General features: G+C 36.8%; 1 pseudogene; it reads left to right on the top strand.

Annotated features, from left to right (window-relative positions):
* Window positions 1-2597: 2597 nt before the first annotated feature.
* The window catches only part of LOC114634658, a 36281-nt pseudogene continuing 15795 nt past the window's right edge, over window positions 2598-23083 (top strand).

The following is a 23083-nucleotide window of genomic DNA, read 5'->3' as shown; positions in this document are numbered from 1 at the left end:
TCTTCATTTTAACATGCTTAATTTAATCCTACATACTGCAGTGTTTGGTAGCTCATTCACAGGCTCTGGGGATTAGCTTGTAGATACCTCTCAGGGAGCCACATTTCTCTGTACACAGAGTAGAAGGCTCTAACTGTTGCTCTGAACGATGGTACTACCTGATAGAGAGAGATTAAAGTTACAGGGTGTTTTACACATTGTACAGTGAAAAAGAGCAGCTTTTATTCTCTCTCTCTCTCTCCCTTTCTTCCTTCTGTCCATCTTTCTGTCTATCTAGTTTTCTTTCTTTTTCCCTGTCTTTCTGTTTGTCCATCTTCCTTCCTTCTTCCCTCCCTCCCTCCCTCCCTCCCTCCCTCCCTTCCTTCCTTCCTTCCTTCCTTCCTTCCTTCCTTCCTTCCTTCCTCCCTCCCTCCCTCCTTCTCTCTCTCTATCTTTCTTTCCTTCCTTCTTTCCTTCTTCCCTTCCTTCCTTTCCCTTCCTTCCTTTCTTCTTTCATCTATTTCTTACTTTTTTTTGGCGACTATCTCACTAGACAAAAAATTCTGACTTTGAGCTCCTGGTTTATCTTCCCAAAAGCTTGAGATTATAGGTGTGTATCACCATGCTTGACAAGAATTGATTTTCAAAAATTACTTTCTTTTCCATGAATTAAAAAAATGTTAAAACTGGTATGGTGATTAATTTTTATAGATTGTAAACTGTTATTATAGATACATATATTATATACTTATATATAACCAAACTAAAACCTTTTTTATTTATTTTCTTTTTTTGATATTTTACTAAATTTTACTATATATTTTATATATATCACTGTTATCTAGTACATATATATATAAATATATATGTGTGTGTGTGTGTGTGTTTATATTTTTAATATTGTCTAAATTTTCAACTCCTCAAGTTATATTCCTTTTAACTTCACAGCAAACATCCTATGACATTTTCATAAAAAACTCACTTAGAAAAGACAATTTCTAAAATTTGTTGTGTTATTTTGATTTCCCAACTGATTTTCAGATTTTCTTTCAAATCAAGGAAGTTCATGTTATTCATATTTTAAAAATAAATAAAAGAGAAAGGTAAGATTAGGTTATTTGCCTTAGGTAGTGTAACTGATAAGTGAATATGTCAAATATGATTTTCTTGTTTGCTTGTCTAAATCCTTTTTCATTGGGGTTGTGGCTGGTTTCTATCAATGGCACATATCAACAGAACTCTTAAAAGGATAGAAAGAAAGGGAGCTATTTTTTTCTTGCCCAAGGACCATCCTCACTCCTTTCTTATCTTTTTTTAAAAATACTATATGTTTTTTAAAAGTTATTTTTAATCTCGTTTTTACAGTCCAGTCATTATCTCTATCCTGATCTGTCCTCCAACAGTTCTCATTCCTTTCTTGCCTTGCTCATTTCTCTGGATCTGTAGTCAGCTGTCTTCCCTCTATGCTCATTTGATTGTGGTAACAGTCTCTCAAATCCTGTAAGCAGCAATGCTGTTTGCTCTTTAAAATTTATTTTCTCTAATCCCTGAGTGCTCTTTCTCTTTCTCCCATTTAAAGTTATAGATCATTAAATAATTGTTGTTGGTGCTGATAACATGCCTTTAATCTCACTACTTGGAGGGCAGATTGCTGTGAGTTTGAGATGAACCTGCTATATAATCAGCTCCAGGCAGCTAGGGCTATATAATAAGACCCTGTAAACAAACAAACAAACAATATCAAAAACAGAAAGAAAGAGAAGAAGAGGACATCAGATCTCCCGGATCTGGCATTATAGGCACCTGAGAGCTGTTCAGTGAGGGTGCTGTGAACTGAATTGGGTTGTCAGGAAGAGGAGCAAGTGCTCTTAACCACAGACCCACTCTTCTAGCCCTACCTATACCATCACTTGCTTTAATCTTCTATCTCAGAAAATGACCTTTTCATTAAATTATTTACAGTTGAACTGCTCAAAGTGTGCCACTCTCCTCACTTTTGGGAAGCTAGCTACAATATGATTATAAAGATATTTAACAATAGAGCCTGTTTTTCCACTACATTGTCTTTAGTAAAAAATATAGTCTCCAAGCAAATAAATTCATAATTTAAAATAAATTGGTTGCCTATAGTCAGGAACTTTTATGTTTTCTGTTACTGATCACTGAATTAAGTAAATATTATAATTTCAAATATGTATATAGTGTACTATATTGTTTTGTATAATGGGTACATTCTGTAATAAACTTTAATTATCAAACTAATATTTTGCCTGGTTATTATTCTGCTTTTAGTGAGCTTTGTTCATAGCATTTACCCTGTCAGGCTTTGATGCCTTGCTTTGCAGTCAGTTTGAATTTGATTCACTTACACAGGAAAAATGTTGTTCTTTAGAGAAGTGAAGTCTTATATACCTCAGTATACAATATACATTTCTTCTTTCCTGAATTTCTTTTCACTATTTCCAAAGTGTTGCTGATGCCTGTTTCCTTGACAACAAGGTGATATGAGAACTGAAATGAAGAGTGCACGTGAGGTGTATACACAAAGCGATTGTAGGCTTGTAGAGGAAATATCAGAGCAACCTTATCTTCCTTTGTGCACATAGATGCTAATGCTAATGTCGGAACATCACACTGAAGGTGGTTTCCATGGTACCAAATGGGTAAGTGGGTAGGTACATGTGGGACTCAGTACTGGCCTGTTATAATTCTATCTCTGCATCTTACTCCTGTTCACTTCTTTTCCTTCAGTTATTCTTTTAAAAATAAAAACAATATTGTGTGTGTGTCTGTGTGTATGTGTGTATGTGTGTGTGAGCACACACAAGATATGGCATGCAGGCTGGAAAGCAACTTTTGGAAATCCATTATTTATTTTCCCTGTGGATTCTGGGGATCAGACGCAGGCAGTCAAGTTTCTGTGGCATGCATCTATTCAACCATGACTCTCCAACTTGTTTCACGGCTATTCTGTGTCCCACACACTCATCATCTAGCATACAGTATGAAAACTAAGCAAGCTCATTTAAGATATACAGTTAAGCATAGCATAATAGTTTCTAGTGATCTAGATGGTGACAAGAGCACATAATTCAAATTGTATTATGGCAACCAGGATTGTGATGCATGACTATCATCCCAGGATATATAACTGAAGTGTAACATATTAGAGGCTAGCTTTGGATACATACTGAGACCTTGTCTCAAACCAAAATGGATTATGAGGCAGTAGTGCTCAGTTAGCCTTGAAATCCTAGGAAGTCACTAGAGACCATGTGTATTAAATAATCTGTAAGCCTGTGAATGGAAGTGGTTGTTAAGGCCATGTGGCCAAAAACTAAAGACATAACTCCCATTCAAAAAGATGTGTCTGTTATCCACAAAATGTAACAATGCTTCTTCTCAAAGGAGAAGGTATTAAATGAGATCCATTGCTAAATGACCATTTGATTTTGGGAAGAGACAGTACCTTATTAGTTGCTCAGCTTTGGTCTCTGTGAGCAGAAGGTTGGAATTCAGGTACAATATGGAATTCAGGCTGGACAAAACATTCTATCCATCAGGTGTCTGTTGTCTATCCAATGGTGGGAACTGTCTACATCAATACTTGCACAAAAGGAATGGGCCTAGTGAGAAAATGGCTACTGTCATAATAAAGCCTCAGTGGAGATCATGTTTGACATTTTCAAGAAATTATTTCAAAAAGAGCAAAACTAACAAGAAAGAAATCAAAATGAAAACACACACTCTACTCATGTGAGTGAACCATTTCTGAAAAAAGAAGAATGACTTGGAATTCAGTTTAGTGTTAGCGGGATCTCCTGTCTCAGGTAAGACTGTGTGAGTTTGACCTCCAGCAGCCCAGAACAGGAATAAAAAACAAGCAATATAAGCAAAAGTTTATTTATAAAACACCTTAGTCTGACTGATGTAGGAAGCGAAACACAATGAGAATTGAGAGTCAGAGTCAGAATAAGTATCAAAAGCATGTGTTACCACTGTCAACATTAAGTTTAATATAGTTTTACATTTTTAAATATATATATTTTATAAGACTGTCCACATGACAATCTGCAAAACTCTTTTGGAAGATCAAGTGTCTTGCAACTCCATTGCTTGCCTAAAAGTGAGAAATTTGGGATACTTTGAACTTTCCCAATGGAAGATTTACTTAAGTTTCTGTTCAAAAAGCTAATGGTTATCTGGGAGTTTTGAAAATAGCTTTTGATTAAAGTTTTTCATTTGCTCAAGATTGTCCAAGATCTATACTTATAATCAACATTAGCCCCTTAGGAATGATGATTTCCTGTATTTTGCTGTTAATTACATATATTATGTACATGTGAACTATAAAGGCAATAGATATTGATGAATACATATGCATTTGAGATGTTCTTAGACTTAGCCTATAAATTAATTTAGATACCATTATGCATCATTTATGCCCTTCTTTGTATGTTTCATTCTTGTATTCTTTAAAGTAGGCATTAATTTGTTTAGAAAATATTTGTGCTGTAAGGAAATGAATCTCTAAACTTAAATCTTTTTTTGGTTGACATTACTTAGCTTTTTGTAAAATGATACTGCATTTTCTCACCCTTAAAAGGCTGATGTAATGCTTTCCAATTTGGTGTGTGCTTCTTTTTCATTGTAAAAGTTATGGTTTCACAGAGAATTATTACAGAAGGCATGCTAATTATTTATACACATATATTATTTTATTTCCTCTACTTTTTAAAACCTCTGCACATGAGGTCTCTTAAAAAAACCCTTAGTTTGACAGTTGGCAACTAGTCAGCACTGAACCTACTTCCTGCAAAAGGACATTATTTTGCATGTCCTCGGAGACTGGATAATTAATGTGTAATGCTTTACTTAAAACTGTAATTAAGTTTAAATTAAAATTCTTTGGGTTTTTAATAGAGGAGGAAGTATTTTGGTGCCCCTTTCACTTAAATGTAATATTTGCCAGCTTGTCTGGGCCAAACCTCCTCCATTTATAGATTTTTATATTGTTGTTTTAATGTTGGCATTTGGTCTGGTGACTGTAAGAAAATTGTTATGTTCTTCTTACCTTCCATTACAGCTCTTTCACATAAGTTTCTGGTAACGATGATATCAAACAAACCAACCACCTGTTGTCATTCTCTATTTTTCACTATTGTTATCCCAGCTAGAAAGGTAATGCTTAATCTTTTCTAGAAGTTTCAGTTATAAGCACTATGAAGTAAGAAACAGCTCTAAGAGACTTGGTTCATGTTTGCCAAGGACTTAGGTTAATTTGCAGATACTGCTCCTCTATTACTCTAACTTCCTACTCTGTGAAGTCCTGCCTCATGGTCTCAAAGATTCCTACAAGTTCACTCATGCACTCATCAATTGAAGGATCATAAATACTCACTTCTTTGTTCCCATATTAAGAATACTTTGTACCTCCATCGTTGACAATAGCATGAAAATAACATGTTCTGAACTCAAAATGTCTTCATTAATTCCCACAGTTGATCGAATTTGTCATCTTATTCTCAATGTTTTCTTCTTAAGTTGTATGTTATAATTCATGCACTGTTATTCTTACCCATGAACTTATTTGTGGCATCAGAACTTGCTTTGTACGTCAGGCTAGCTTCAAATTTTGATGATTCTTTTGTCATTTGTAATTTCTTGAATTTTACTATATTTTTTCAAATTACACTATGGCCAAATATCTAAGTGAAAATTTGTGCAAATCCCTGAATGAATTATGGTTTCTGCCAAAATAGAAAGAGAATTTAAAGAATCAAAATAAATGGTGACACATTTAATGCACAAAGATACTGTCCTACACGGTTTATATTTATACAGTTTATGTGAAACTAGATGTACTTCAATGATGTCATCTAGAAGGGATTATTTCATGTCAAATGTATACCAACGAGTGCATTTATGGGGAAAATTTAATATGAAATATTAGTAAATAGCTTATAAGAGATTTATTTTGTATTTTCGGTAATTATAGTCCCCCATAAAGGAGGAGAAGAGACTGCATGTATGATTACTTAGAAACAAAGCAGTTGATGGAGTAACTTAAACTTCAGACCAAGTCAAGTAAATTAAATCCTACAGAATCTCAATGCTTTTGTGAAGTAATTGAGTATTTACAATGCATCATTGTTTTTCTAGCATGAGGACTTCTGGTTTACTTTCTTTTATAAAAAGAAGTGTATACTCTTGTCTTTTCAATAGAATACAAACCTTTGGTTTCATTGATCACATCTGCTACTTTAGTAGCAGTATATGTGTACTTTAAAAGCAGAAAGCTTCAGCACAGTATAGGTAACAACAAGTATACAGTGTTTTAATGTGTATGATTTGGTTAATAGAAGACTAATCATATCTAATCAACAGATCTTCCTTAATACAATTTGGTTTATAATAATTTAAAAATAATCTTCTGTATATCATGAATAGTAAGTCTTCAGTTTTAAAATTGAAAAAAACCTGAAAATGGACATATTTTTAGCACACTTAAATATATATTTTGAGTATCAGATTAAATTTAATTGTCATTTTATTTCATTTAAACAGGCTTCAAGATATATGAAAATATAAACCCATGAACTTGGTCTCTTAAGTTTTCTAAGTATAACAGACAATGTTAGCTATATCTAAAAATCAAAATTTTATTACTGTTGTTAAATAAAAGGTTTTTACCATTATGTGTAAAGGAACTTAAATCCAGCAATGTGTCTGTTCTGATCACATCCAAAGATGCAGGAAAGCAGACATGTCCTTAACCCATACCTTTAATCTGGCTGAAATCCTTTAGTAAACACCTTTGGTTCCAAACAATGACATCTACTTAAGGGAAAGATAAAGTGATGAATCAGAGAAAGATGTGACAAAATGAGTTAGAGATAGGATATGCCTAACACTAAGGAGAAAGCCTACTTAAGAGCAGCTCAGCGAGGGCAAGTGCAGTTTGTCAGTGAATTGGGAGTCAGTGCAGTGAGTACAGGGGAGTTGAGTTCATTCATGAATTCAGGCAGTTCAGTAAACTCAAGTCACCAGAGGCTGTTGAAGCCAAAGAATAGAACCAGAAGATTATAACAAATTGCCAAAGGTTATTTGAGGCCAAGCAGAGCGATTCATTGAGAAGCTCAGAGAAGCAAGATTGAGTCAGGCAGCTTGGAGTAGAGTTTGAGCCAGAACAGCTGAGTTGAGCCAGCCAGCCAGAGTTCAGAAAGAAATAGAAAGGGTAAACTTATTCAGCAGTAAGCCTCTGAGATGACAATTATATCAGTCAGATAAAAGTTACTTCTATAATTATGTTAATTATTGCTCAGCATCTATTTTAGATACTATTGATGTTGAACAGTGCACATGTCTATATTTTCATGTTTAATTGATTTTTCTTTTAAAATTGACTAGCCTTTCTCAAACTTGTTAATTATCAAACTACTAAAGAATATTACATTTTAGATGTTTTTTTTGTTGTTGTTGTTTTTGTCTCTGGGATGGATTGACTGCAAATATGTATAAATTGGTTTGTTTATCTGTCTTATTTTTCTGAATGATTGCTTGATAGCTTTTCCTTATGTCATTACTAACCATCTAGTCTAGTATATTTAATCTTTTTACTAGCCCATATGTTTGTGCCTCTCTTTTATACTTATCAATAAATTTAGTATGGCAATTCTTTTATATGTCTATAATCTATTGTGGTTATTTCTCTCTCTTATTTCTCTCCCATGCTTGCAACAATTCTTCACCCTAGTAAATCTATTTACCATATTTTTGGATTTCTTTTGTGTTGCACAGACTTTAACATGAACCATCTAGGTGACCCTTGGTTTGGAACTGTCTGTTGATCCTGTTGAGCTCACTAGTGGGTATGCCATCCCTTGTCTTTGAATCTGTTGCTAATAAATGAACAGTGAGTTGTAGGGCCCTGTGAGATCTTTTCCTTCCACAGCTGATTATTACAAGGCCTGATTTATGTGAACCAACAGCCAGTAGATGTGAATTCATGATTTCCAGGAGCTTGCCATACTTGGAAGATGACATGTTGCCATCTTTTTCCCTATCTTTTAATTCCTGCAATCTTCCTACTCTCTCTCTTCTGCAGTACTTCCTGAGCCTTAAGGGAGTAGTACATCTTGTTTAGGAGTAAGCGTTTACCTGTCCTCTTCTTTCAGCATCTTGTGCAAGAGGGAATTTTACATTTACCTTTGAATAGTGCAAAGAGAAGTTTCTCTGATTTAGCATGTGAGTTGCCTTTGTATGTGAGCACACATGTAAACAAAATGCTTTTTTTTTTTATATGTCAACATAGCTAAGTCAGCTGCATTAGGTTCACTTCTACGATCACAGTTTTCTTCAGTCATGGGTTTTGGGATAGATTTACAGTACTGGGCATGGATTTCCTCTTATACAGCAGGCCTCAAATTGAAGCAGAGAGTGGATGTTCACTCCCTATAACTGTCATGGCACTATTGCAAGAATAGACTCATTTTTTTTGACAGGTAGATATTGAAATTCAGAGTTTATGTATTGATAAAACTGGGATGGCTTTAGACTCTTCTCCCCAATAGTCTGTAAAATACCATCCAACACTATGAAAGCTATATAGCAGTAAGGTGTGGTGTGTTTTATCAACTAATTCTTTTAGAAAATCAAGTGGAATAGCAAACATCTGTACAGCTTTGGCATTTTCTTGAACTTCAGCTACCAACAACTCCTATGGAGATATTCCATACTTGGCAATACGGATTTTATTTAGTGAGTCATTCCTTCTAGAAATAGCATTGGATAACCTCATTTGGCACCTGCCTTCAAAGACTCTTTTATATCTTTTAATAAGGTTTTCAGATAATAGGCATATAGTACATGATTCTATACTAGTTTACCAGTGCTCTTCTCTCCCACAATAGTAACTTCTGAGTGGCTTTCTCATGTCCTTGTTTTATTGATTACGCCCAATTCTCCTAAGTCTCCTACTTCTAATCCTCTCCCTGTTTGAACCTTTCTACTCCCAATATTCCTCTACGCTGATTTTACCTGTGCACTACCATCCATCCTTGCTCAAGGCCAACCCTTAGTCTACTGTTAAATTCTAGTTTCCCAGATTCTTGAAATGGTCCAACTTAAATATGCAATACTAAAGAGTTGAGGTTAGAATCTACATATAAGTGAAACATAGACATGATTTCAGGGCCTAGGTCTTCTTGCTCAGTATAATCTTCCCAGTTTGATTGATTTATCTGCTAACCACATAATTTCAACTTTCTTTAGAACTGAATGCAATCCTACGATGTACATGTATTACATTTTCATTATCCATTTATTAGTTGATATATATATTTTAGGGTCAGATCCTTCTCTGTAGTCCAATCTAGCTTCAAATTAGTGGTACTTTTAACTCAGCATTACAGGAATAAATGGACATGCAGACATATGCACACACACACACACACACACACACACACAAAGTATTATATTCATGTGGATGGACTTACCTATTATAATGCCCATATAGGCCAAAATTTAATACGGAATATCCTTTTTAAAAAAATAACTTTCTATTTAGTTTTTTGAGACAAGGTCTCGAATGTCACTGAATGTTGAGCTCACCGATTTGCTAGACACTCTGGTCACCAACCTCTGGTGAATTGCCTTTCTCCACTTGTCCCCCAACCCTACCCCAGGACTGGTTTATAGGTATGTACTTGCTTTAAGTCATGCTCAGCTTTGTATATGGGTGCTGGGAAGGCAGACTCAGGTATTTTGTTTATCAACACTCAGTTTACTCACTGAGCTGTATCATCATCCCCATAGGGATAATTTTTATGACAGTGTTGTTTTTATTTTTCTTCATAGACATTTTATTTGGTGAATTTATTTTAGCGTACCACGGCTTCTCTCTCCATAATAGTTTTCTCAAATCACTGATTGATATGCTAACTTCAATTTTCTTAAAGATATTAAGCATTTATATTTATTTATTTTTAATTAATCATTTTATGATATTTCCCTTCCCAGGTTTCCCCTTCACAAACCTCCCATCCCATCCCTCCTCTCCCTCCTCCCTCTTTTCTCTATAAAGGTGCTCCTCTATCTGCTCAGCATATTAATGAGATACCTAAAAGCCAGAAGACACAGCCAATTAAGCATTCCTTCCCAGACCCTCCTCCTTGCAAAAACTATTTAACATCAGGCCTGCCCTGAGGACACAGGGTACAGCTGCATACACTTTTAGCCATGACAATAAAACTTTTAAAACCATGGACTACCTCTCATACTTGGGGTCCACTGTGGAGAACCTTAGAGCGGGCATTCAACTAATGAGCTGTTGCCTAAACTCCCACTGGAGGATCTCTCTACATTCCAGCCACAGAGGCCTCCAACTCAAGCAAGCTAGCCGAGCTAGCCATGACCCAGCCAAGCGAGTCGCTATGACCAAGAGTCTCTACCCTACAGGGTGCTGTCAGAGCTTCTCTCCTTTGTCCCTCTAGGCTGAGGGCCAGTCCAGCCCATATGCCCCCGTCTTAGTCCCTCTGTGGTCCCCTAGTGGCGCCTGGGTGCTCAAGGTCTGAGACCACTGGTTTCCGGCCAGCTGCCTTGGCCCAGAGACCCCCCAATCCAAGAGTTCTAACCCCGCGGGACCTCAGACTGAGATCTCCCCATGCCCTAAGCAGAGTTCTGTGACTTCTCACAGACCAATGTCCACCTGGCTCTGTGTGGAGTGAACTCAGTCAAATTCCCACGCTTCTGCTCCCTGAGCCTGAGCTGCAGTTCCATCCGCTTAGGGGACAGATAACCAGGATCCACAACTCAGCCCAACAGAACCCACGCCCACATGTGAGCTACAGCCCCACATTTTCCATATACGTATGTATGTATGTATGTATGTATGTATGTATGTATGTATGTATGTATCATGGTTTACCCGGAACTTTAAAAGATTTATACTAATCTACCTTTTCCTGAAAATGGGATGAACTGCCTGTAATCCCATTACTACGGAAAGGAGAGAGAGGCAGAAGGATCAGAAATTCCCATCTACATAGAGAATTTGAGGATAGCTTTAATTACTTGAAATTCTACAGGGAGAGAGAAAGGGAGGGAGGGAGGGAAGGAGAGAGAGAGAGAGAGAGAGAGAGAGAGAGAGAGAGAGAGAGAGAGAGAGAGAACAAATTTGAAACAAATATTTTTCAATAATTACATAGCCAGTATTATTGATTCAAAACCAAATTATTTAACACAAGTACTGATAGTCAAGATAGACTTCTATACTCTATCAGAGGTAATTTCCAAAGGTAACTTTAACTAGACCACTGATACTACATTTTAAAAAAATCTTTGACTGTTGATTGTAAATATTATATTGTTTAAAAACAATCTTCTTTGGAGTACATTAACTTAAGCCATGCTAAATACCATGATATTTGCCACTAAAATCCTAAAATTTCAAGTCAATGCTCTATCATTTTATACAATGAATTTTCTCTATATTTTACTATTACACTACAAATTTCCAAATTTTTTATGTAATATAAACCTTTGTCCCTTCAGCCTTCTATAAGAGAAAGAAACAAAGGGGACATTAATGAAACTATGAAACTGGCAAATTATAAATGCATGTTGCAATAGTAAATATTTTTGGTAACTTATTAACAGAAAATATGTTGATAACTCAATGTTATATTCAAACCGTTGTTTCCCGGAGGAAACAAGTATTCTGAAGACATCTGTCAGGGATTTAAATGTACAACTAGGTCTTACCAGATTTGCCATGTAATCTGTAATTGCTGGAAAACATTGATTTAACATCTAATCTAAAAGATATTCTTCTAGATTTCACTACTGCAGCCAGAATTTCATGCATTTTGTGGTGTTTAAAAAATTACCAAGATATGCATGTATTCAGGTGAGTGACCCTTCCACAGGATTTCTACTTATTTTAAAACTCCTTTTGAAAACAACAACAACAAAAAAAAAACAAAAAAATTAATAAAACACTAGAAAGAGGGATCATACCTTTAGAAACCTTACAATTTTACTGAGATCTGCATTCTAATGATATTCATACCTCTTTTGATTATTAAAAGTCTCATTTAAGTTTATTCATTACTATCAAATACACATTTTTTAAAAAGAAGGATTCCAGTTAAGGGCCTGGGATGGTTGAATTTTGGCTTTTCCATAATTATTCAGTATTTGCAGTATGCTTTGTGTGAGTCTTATAGAGAATTTACACGCTATTCAAGTTGGGTAACACTATATAATCAATTTCACAATATGCCTCGTTTTCCTCTAAGTATTAGACTTGAAATTCTATACTTAAGATGTGCCATGGCTTATGGCATAAAACAAAATCTCTAGAGTCAAGAAATTTCAGTGGTATAAGATTATATTTCGTTTTATAATGTCAGAAGATACACAGAAAATATTCATAACGGTTAAGAAGTCTGACCTTTAAATTAGTCACATCAAATTCCAGGCATGAACATTAAAATTAGCTCATGACCAATCTATTCCTGAAAGGGAAAAAAGGGGGTGGGGAGGGATCAGTGTGTTCATATTACAAAGGCTGTTACATTAGAAAGATCTTTAAAGAAGGGTTAGTTATGGGGAAAACAAAATAAAGAATTCTAAGGTTTTGAATTAAGGATGGAGAATATGATGTGTTGACTCTGAGTTCTTGAATGTGGACATTATCCTCATGTTCTTCACGTTGCTTTCTAGTGGTAGTGGCTTCATATTTGATTCTATTGTAATCTAGTCCCTGGCTTTCCTTGTTATCGGCGTGTTTTAAACCTGGTAGGCCAAAGTTAGTGCTTAACATGTGGCTAAGGTGCACTTAATACAGGTACTAGAGAGTTAACCTTGGCCAGATAAACAGGTCTTTACTCCTTATCTTAAAACATTTTCACATCTCTGCATTTTCTTTCATCCACAGTTTATGCCTTGCAGTGTAGATAAAAAGACTCGGACAAACATGTTCTCAACCATGAAGCCTCAGGGCTTTGCTTTGTTACCCATCTCTCTCTTATCTTGTGTTGTTTTCTTTCTTTTTTCTCTTTTTGTTTTTAAAGTTTTGTTCACTTACAGAGAATAAAGTTTCATCATGGCATTTCTTAAACAGAACTTGTCTTCATTGTTTCTTCCTTCGCTTCTTACTACCTCCTCTCTCTTATGCTCTTTGCCCGGTACACTTTCTTCTTACAACTGACACTTTGAACCTCTCAGTATCTTTTGGTCCACTCTCACTGCATTCTATCTGGACTCACAGCCTATACCTTTCCATATATGTGGAGACTATCATGTGATTTCCATCCTTAAGTTTTTTATAAGATAAATATCATTTATTGACTTCTGTATGTCAAACCAACCATACATATTTGAAGTGATGTCAACTTGGTCTTGATGTGATTCTTGCACTTAGCCCGTGTGTGCTGAGCATTTCTGTAGTCTCTATGTGACCCTGTACTTGAGCCAATATTCTAGCAAAAATGATAGAACCTATGAGTTCTTTAGTTCACTGTGAGAGGGCTATTGACCTGTACTTTGCTTTAGGCCTGGGCTTCTTCCCACTCATGTACTACCTAAGGGTTCTCTGCTCAGTGTGTATCAGCATGTATTTTAGAAACTCCCTTACCTAAGCAGTTGTGTTAACCATGTCTAGAGCATAGAATTGAACACTTAAAATAGGTTTTCTTATGACTTGGGGTCTATGAAGAAAGACAAAAGTTGCCTATGTTAAGTTTCAGAAAACAACATGCACAAACGTGTTAAAATGTATAAATCACTGCAATGTTACTCGAAAGCTGTAGTTTTGTTACTCTTTGTTTTGTATTGTTTTTGTCTAAGACAATATCAGATTCTGATAATCTAGTCTGATATTATCGACTTCGTATTACAAATAATAGATTGATTGGTTTGATCAATTAATCAGATTGATCCATCTGGTTATTGGACATGGCCTGTTGATTATTTATTTATGAGCTTAAATTGTCTGACACCTCCTCCTGAGCCAGAAATGTTTCCCCCACAAAGAAACTGTTCTCTTTATGGTCAAATGGTACAATTTGCTGAGTGAGTGGTAAATAAATACAATCAAAAATATATTTCTGATATAAAGCTCTTTGATAAATCCAGATTAGTTAAATGTTGGAAGAATTGTTAAAATTCTGATAAACTGATAAAATTGGTCTGATCAAAATGATGAGTCATATACATGTGCCATGTTGCTTTGATAGCTCAATGAATATGCTGTGCATGAAGTATATCTTACTTAGAATTTCATTCACTACAATAAACACCATGACCAAAAGCAACTTGGACAGGAAAGGGTTTATGCCAGATTATAACTCCCAGGTTACACAGTCTATTATTGAAGGAAGTCAGGGCAGGATTTCAAGGCAGGAACCCAGGGGCAAGAACAAATGCAAAGACCACAAAGGAGTGCTGTTTACTGGCTTGCTCCTCATGACTTGCTGAGCCTGTTCTCTTATAACATCCAGGACCACCTACCCAGGGTTGGCACTACCAGAGTAAGCTGAGCAGCCCCCCACCAATCACTAATCAAGAAAATTTACTGCCTGTTTTCTTACAGGCAAATCTTATTGAGGCATTCTCTCAACCGAAAGTCCTTCTCCTCAAATAACTCTACCTTGTGTCAAACTGACATAAAACTGACCATCACAATGTATAAATGAGATAATAAACTCATAACATATATAAGACATGCTGAGCACTTACGGCATGCATCAGAAATTATTGTAAAGGAGTCAGTCTATCTGAGAGTATGGATTTTAACCTCACATTTTGTTCTCTTTATTTGCAAACTGAAAGATGAAAATATGTTGAGTGACAGAACACACTGGCTTTGGAGCTTGCGTATGTCTTGAATAATAATTCTGAAAATGGAAAAACTGTTCTCCATTATTGTAGAGAGGGAGTACCATTGTCATGTAAACAAAAGGACCCCAACAGTAATTTAACCCAAGCTACATACTTGACAGCTTACTCCCTTGCCAGACTTCCCTTTTCTTTCAGTATAAAAATAAATAATGGATTTTTACTTAATTTGCTTTTCCAAGTAGGACATCTATTTAATAGAGTTGCACATTACAAATACATATATTTTATTACATACAAAAAATTTAATGTGATGTTCTGTAAGGATTAAGAATTAAGTACTAAATAAAGCAATTAATGCATGATAATATAGTTTTAGATTATAGTTTGGTTGGTGTGCAAATATGTTACCCAGCCTATATTTATGGGTTTTGTGATTCAAATGATCAATTTGTATACAAGTACCATGTTTTTGTGCCAAGAGAATTCATTTTACTCCCTTGAATAAAATCTTTTCATATTTGTCATAATGCAGTCAAAATTCCTTGGAAATAATACTGTGAAATATTTTAATAATCAGCTGCAGAACTGATAAATATTCTTTTGTTAAAGAGCAAAAAAGAAAATTTCAGGTGGAAGCACCCGGGATGAATATTATGCGTAAGAGAGAAATTATCTCTTTAGAAGGACAGGGTTCTTTTAAAATATCTTTACTAAACTGTATTTCCTCTGACTATTCAGGGCTCTGGCTAGGAAATTAATAAAGAAGAAAACTTCTCCTGGAAATGTTAATGTAGTGGAAATACATATAGATGGAATATACTGTGTATTTGCAGGATGAGGAAATCTAGAACAGTGAGCTTATTTACTTATGATCCTTTTTGTAAAAATCTTTTTTAGCTTTTATTTTATGTGAATGGGTATTCTACTTACATGCGTGTCTGGATACCATGTACCTGTTGGATCATCTGAGATCAGAGTTCCAGATAGCTGTAAGCTGTCATGTGGGCATTGGGAATTGAACCCAGGTCTTCTGAAAGAACAACCAGTGATCTTAATCCCTGAGCCATCTCTCCAGCCCTACTTATAACTCTTCAAAGATTGGCATTATGCAAATTATAACACCTGTTTTATTTACCTCTAGTATTATTTAAACGGCCCCAGAGCTAGAATCTCCCAATTGAAAGTAGCAACTGTATTCAATTTCATCATTGTTGAAGATTGTCATGGTGTGTGCAACTGCTTATTTAATTCATTGTATTTTGTTAGCTAATTGATTTTAAAAAAACAGACAAAGAGATTGCAAAGTGATAAAGCTCAGAAGTATGAATAGACAGCAGAAGAGCTATGTAAAAGATCTATAAGCAAAATTCAAGATGTTCGATAAACATCTGTGACAAACACAGCTTATTATTATTATTACATGCTATTTGTTGTACTTTGATTTCTACTGTGATGATATACATCATGACCAAAATCAACTTGGAAGGAAGGAGTTTATTTGACTTACACATCCTAATCACAACCCATCACTGAGGCAGCCAAGGCAGGAACTTAAACAGAGCAAGAACATGAATGTAGGAACTGAAATAGAGGTCATGGAGAAACACTACTTACTGGCTTGATCCTCCTGTTTTTCTTAGCCTGCTTTCTTATACATCCCAAGAACAACTGCCCAGGGGTAGCACTACCTACACTGGTCTAGGGTATCTCACATCAATCAGTAATCAACAAAATGCTTCCACAGGCTTTCTAATAGGCTGGGATGGAGTCACCTGTCTTCCCAGGTAACAGGAGCTTGTGTCAAATTGGCAAAACAACGGTAGCAAATATTTGAAGCTGCATGTAATGTTTCGTGCCCTTTGTAAATCTGCCATTATAATAGTTTAAAGCTGTGAGTTTTTCAAATGTTTTAAATCCAGTAAGAAAGTACATATAGGCTCTCTGTTCTCCCAGACCCAATCCTTAAGGCTAGTGTTATAACAGGACACCAGCAGCTGCAGCAACCACCCCCACATGTCTCTGTAGATTCCATAGGCCTTCCTTCCTGGCCTCCTCCTTGCACTTGTGGCTGTGTTCCACCCTCCCTGCCCCTGACTCAAGCTGATATTCCCCTGCTCAAACAAAGGCTACACAGGAAAGAATCAGATATGGTGCCTTCAGACGTTGTCCACTTTAACTATTTCCCTAAGTCCAACCTCTCAGTCTCCTCACTAAGGCTGTAAAAGAATACCAGCTTTAGCTATCCCTTCCCCCCACCCCTCCCATGCCTCCTGTGGATACTATGGATCCCCCTCTGACCCACCTCCTCACAATCATTTCTTCATCCCAGCATCCAATACCAGCAGGCATTTCCTGGGAATGCATCAGCCAATCTGGTTAATAAAATAGGCAACACACAGCCAACACACTCTCTGAAAATCCAGAAAGGAAACAAAAAAAAAAAGAAACAAAACACCCACCCAACAAAGGGAAACCCAGAAAGCAACATCTAGACCTATAATCCTCCAAACCAGATGAGATGTCTAGATGCCAGCCAGCATAGGAACGGAATCAGTAACAAGCAGAACAATATGTCTCTACCAAAGCCCAGCTGTCCTACCACAGCAGACCCTCAATATTCTAACATAGCTTAAGCACAAGAAAAAGATCTTAAAACCAACTCTACCAAGATGACAGAGGTCCTTAAAGAGGAAATAAATAAATCCATTAAATAAATTCAGGAAAACACATACAAATATTTGGAAGAAATGAATACATCCTTAAAGCAAAGGAAAAAAAAACCCAAACAAGTAAACAAACAGTTGAAGGAAATGAGACCTATAAAACTGTTTTAGAACTGAAAATGAAAATAGAAGCAATAAGAAACAGAAAGGGAAATTTGAAAAGGAAAAGGTTGAGAATTCGAACAGGAACTACAGAGTCAAGGTTCACCATCAGAAAGCAAGAGATGGAATAAACAGTCTCAGGCTCTGAAGATACACTAGAAGAAATAATACATCAGTCAAATAAAATGTTAAATCTAAAAAATATTGTGACACAAAGCATTCAGGGAATCTGAGACATATTTAAAAAAAAAAACCTAAGAGAAAGAAGAAAAACCTAGGAGGAAGAAGAAAGGCCTAGGGATATATATGCTCCATTTGTATTAAATTATTTTATTTATTTACAATACAAATGTTGTCCCCCAGTCCCCCCTTCTCCAAATTGTTAATCCCATCTTATCTCTGCTGTGCTTCTGAAAGGATCCTCCCCCATCTGCCCACCTACCCCCACCTCACCCCTTCCCTAGGACATCAGTTTTCTACAGGATTAGTCATATCTTCTTCCACTGAGGCCAGACAAGCAGTCCTCTGTTACATATGTACCTGGGACCACAGACCAGCCTGTGTATGTTCCTTAGTTGGTGGCTTAGTCTCTGGGAGATCTCAGGGGCCCCAGTAAGTTGATCTGTTGTTCTTCCTATGGGGTTGCAATCCACTTCAGCTCCTTCAGTCCTTTCCCTAACTCTTCCATAGGGGTTCCCAACATCAGTCCAATGGTTGGCTGTAATTCTCTGCATCTGTTTCAATCAGCTGCTAGTAGAGCCTTTCAGAGGATGACAATGCTAGGCTCCTGTCTACAAACACAATATGGCATTAGTAATAATGCCAGAGTGTGGTGCCTGTGCATGGACTGGATCCCAAGTTGCATCAGTCACTACATGGTCTTTCCTTCAGTCTCTGCTCCAGTTTTTCCCTGCATTTCCTTTAGAAAGGAACAATTATGGGTCAAAAAATTTGAAGATGGGTGGGTGGCCGCAGGCCTCAACTGAGGGCCATGTCTATCTACTGCAGGTGGTCTCTTCAGGTTCCATCTCCCCACTGTTGGGCATTTCAGCTAAGGTCATCCCCATTGAGTCCTGGAAGCCTCTCATATTCCAGGTCTCTGGGACTTTCTAGAGGTCTTCCTGCTGCTACAGCATATTTCCATTCATTGGAATCTCTTGGCCCTATGGGCTTCTCTCCTGTCTCCCCCAGAAAATAATTTAAACAAAATTATAGAAGAAAAATTTTCTAACCTAAAGAAAGAGATAGCTAGAAAATTACAATGAGAATACAGAACACTAAATAGATTGGACTAGAAAAGGAAGTCTCCTCACCACATAATTGTCAAAACACTAAAACAAAGAAAGTAACTTTTCAAAACAATTTTCACTTTGAATGACAGAGGACCTTCTACTACATTTTATGGAAAAACAATTCACATTTATTGAGCAATACTATAATGTAACAAATATAGACTAGAATAACACCCAACTTCTCAGTTGGGACTTTGAAAATCAGAATGACCTGGACAGATGTGCTCTAAGAGCCCACAGATGCCATTCCAGACTACTACTCCCCCACAAAATTTCATTTATTATAGATGGGGAAAATAAGATATTCCATGATAAATCCAAATTAAAACTATCTCTCTTGGGTATTCCCAGCTTTTTGGGCTAATATGCACTTATCAAGGAATGCATACCATGTGTGTTCTTTTGTGATTGAGTCACCCATCCTTCTGTTACATCCAAGAAACATACCTCAACACCAAGGATAGACATTACCTATGGGATAAAGGTAGTAAAAATATATTCTGAGCAGATGAACCTAAGATGCAAGCAGGAGTAGCCATACTAACAAAATAGGCCCCAAAACAGAACTAATCAAAAGAGATGGGGAAAGGTATTACATACTCATCAAAGGAAAAATTGCTCAAGATAACATTTCAGTTCTTAACACTCATGCCTCAAGCACAAGGGCACCCACTTTTGTAAATGAACTCCTCTACAGCTTAAATCATATATTAACCCTCCTGCACTGATAGTGGGAGACATTAAAACTGCACTCTCACCAATGGACAGGTCATCCAGATGAAAACTAAACAAAACAATAGGACCTAACAAATATCTACAACATTTCACTCAAACACAAAAGAACATAACTTCTCAGCATCTCACTTAACCTTCTCCAAAATTAACCACATACTGGGATACAAAACAAGTTTCAACAGATACAAGATATTTGAAAAAACTTCCAGAAAATTCTATCTGACAACTATGGATCAAATCTTGATATCAACAACAAAGAAACAACATAAAGCTTACAAAGTCATGGAAACTGAACAGCTCTCTACTGAATGAAAAACGGGTCAAGACAGAAATAAAAAAATGAAAGACTTTCTGGACATCAATGCAAATGATTACACAGCATAGCCAAACTGTTGGGACACAAGGAAAGTTGATGTTAACAGGAAAGTTCATAGGACTAAGCATCTCCATAAAAATATCATCCATAGTGACCAAGTAAACTTTCTCCCAGAGACACAGTGTTGGTTCAAAATACACAAATCAGTAAACATAATTCGTTATATTAAAGAAATTGAAAGAAAAACCACATAGTCATCTCATTTAATGTCAAAAAGATATTGACAAAATTCAACACTGCTTCATGATAAATGTCTTGATGATATCAGGGATAAAAGGGGACAATCTAAACATAATAAAGGAAATTTATACCAAGCCTATAGCCAACATTAAATTTAAAGGAGAAGGAAAATCAAAACAATTCCATTAAAATCAGGAACAAAACAAGGTTTTCCACTTTCTCCATATCTATTCAGTATAGTACTTGAACTTTTCAAGGGAATAAAAAATGAAAAGGTGAAGTCAAAGTATCAATATTTGCAGATGATATGATAGTATTCATAAGTGACCCTAGAAATTCTACCTGGGAACTCCTACAGCTGATAAACACTTTCAGCTAGGTGGCTGGATACAAGGCTAACTGAAAAAAAATAAGTAGAACTACTATACACAAATGTCAAATGGACTGAGAAATAAATTAGGAAGAAAACATCTTTCACAATAGCCTCGAACAATATAAAATATTCAAAGTATATAAATAACTCAAGAAACAAATACCAGGAAACCAAATAATTCAATTAAAAATGGGATACAGATCTAAACAGAGATCTGTTTTTTGTTAGTTTGGCTTTGATTTTTAAAGATGGGGTTCCTGACTGTCCTGGAACTCACTCTGTAGACCAGGCTGGCTTGAACTCAGAGATCTGTCTACTTCTGCCTCCAGAGTACTGGGACTGAAGGTATTGTGCTACCATCACACAGCGAAACAGAGCATTCTTAATACAGTAATCTCAGTGGCTGTGAAACACTTAAAGAAATGTACAACATCCTTAGCCATCAGGGAAATGCAATTCAAATCTATTTTGAGATTCCATTTAGACTCATCAGAATGGGTAAGGTCAACAACACAAATGATCACTCACACTGACTGGGATATTGAGCAAGGGTAACATTTCTCCAAGCTTGAGAGTACAAGCTTGTAGAGCTACTATGGGAACCAGTATGACAGTTCCTCAGACGATTGGAAATCCATCTACCTCAAGACCCAACTACACTACTCTTGGGTATACAGATACTCAAAAGTTACTATGAGAATATTTTTCCAACTCTGTTCATTGTGGCTTTATTCATAATAGCCAGAAACTGGAAACTACTTAGAGGTCCCTCAACTGAAGAATGGACACAGAATATATGGCACATTTGCACAATGAAGTATTATTCAGTTATTATAAAGATGACATTATGAAATTTGCATGCAAATGGATAGAACTAGAAACAATCCTCTTGAGTGAGGTAACCCAGACCCAGAAAGACAAATATGGTATGTATTCATTTATAAGTGGGCATTAAGTAAATGGTAACCAAGCTGCAGTCTGTAGACCCATGGAGATTAAGATTAAGAAAGAGGAGGAGCCTGGAGTAGGGGAACACAAGGATCTCCATGAGAAGAAAAAAATAGAATAGATTTTATGGGTGGACTTGGGACATGTGGGGTCAAGCAAGGAAGAATCAAGTGTGTATGTGTAAAATGATACCGAGTGATGGAGTGTTGAAATTGGGGGACATTTGGAGGATGGTGTGGAAACAGTTTAGTGGAAACTTCCTGAAATCTATGAAGGTGATCCTAGCGAGGAGTCCTAGTAATGAGGTATATTGAGTCTAAATGCCCTTCTCTTATAGTAAGGCAAAGTTCTTAGTGCCTGGACCAAGCTGTATTCAGTTGAGTTATTGGCTGATGAGGTCCTGTGGAGAGCCCCAAACAACCCAGATGGATGCCTGGACAGTGAGTTGCTCTTGGCAGACTGACAGTGGGTACCCTATTTGTGAGTGTTAGCAGTCTGAGGGGATAGGCTTCCCCAATGAAAGTGTTAAATCTCTTGTGGAGAGCAGGTTCTCTATGGCAAGTGTTAGTGCTATGTTCCTGTTGAGAAAAGTTTCCTCAAAGTGTAGCAGCTCTACTCCAGTGGGGCTTGATTTCCTCAGGGTGGTACAGCTCTCCTTCAGTGGGAGTCGGGGCAGGGGCAGTTGAGGTTTCCAAAGGCAAGGGTTATAGCCCTGAAGGGGAAAGTATCTTGGCAGTTAAGAGGAAAAGAATACTTCAGAGTTATTATACCTCACAACAAACCTCACACAAGAAATTAACGGGAAGAACCCAGGAAAGTGCCTGCCTTTGCTCAGGCGAGGAGCAGCAGTGAACTGAGCAGAAGATGGATTTTATATACCATTTCTTGGAGGGTGGGGATTGGTGGGTTTTCAAGTCCAGTTGGCTGCCCATGTCTGGAGGGGCGGGGTTTGAGCTTTTTTGGTAGGGAGACTGTCCTTTGGGTGGAAGCTTGCAGTTGGACGCCCTCAGGGGTAGGGTCTGGCCATCTGAGTGTCTAGAGGAGCTTATACCATTGCTCAGACAATATCCAGGTAGCTCACTGAAGGTAGCAAGAGTGAGCTGGTTACTGCATGGAGTCTTTACCCCTACATGTGGTGCAGGAAGATACTCCGCAGGCTACTGAGAGAGAATATGGACAGTAACCAAGGCACAGAACATTTGACAACAATCTCTCCTACCTGCAAGACATGCTAAGGCAATAGTGTCTCAGAATTTGTGGGAGTAGCCAATAAATATCTTATTTAACTTAACGTCCACTCCATGACAGAAAGCCCATTCCCAACACTGTTGGATGCCTTGGAACAGAATAGCCCAGATACTTAGGGTAGAAGTAAACACAACTGTTTTTTTTTTAAATCAATGGATTGATTCATACTGATATTCTCTATAATTATAAATTTGCATCTTGTCCAGCCATGCAGAGAACTACACCTGGAGAGAAAAAGAGAGAGAGAGAGAGAGAGAGAGAGAGAGAGAGAGAGAGAGAGAGA

This window comes from Grammomys surdaster, unplaced genomic scaffold, assembly GCF_004785775.1.
Source record: "Grammomys surdaster isolate TR1022 unplaced genomic scaffold, NIH_TR_1.0 99, whole genome shotgun sequence".
Classification (NCBI taxonomy): Eukaryota; Metazoa; Chordata; class Mammalia; order Rodentia; family Muridae; genus Grammomys; species Grammomys surdaster.
The sequence above is the reverse complement of the archived record's forward strand: the minus strand, read 5'-3'. Positions and strand labels throughout refer to the sequence as shown.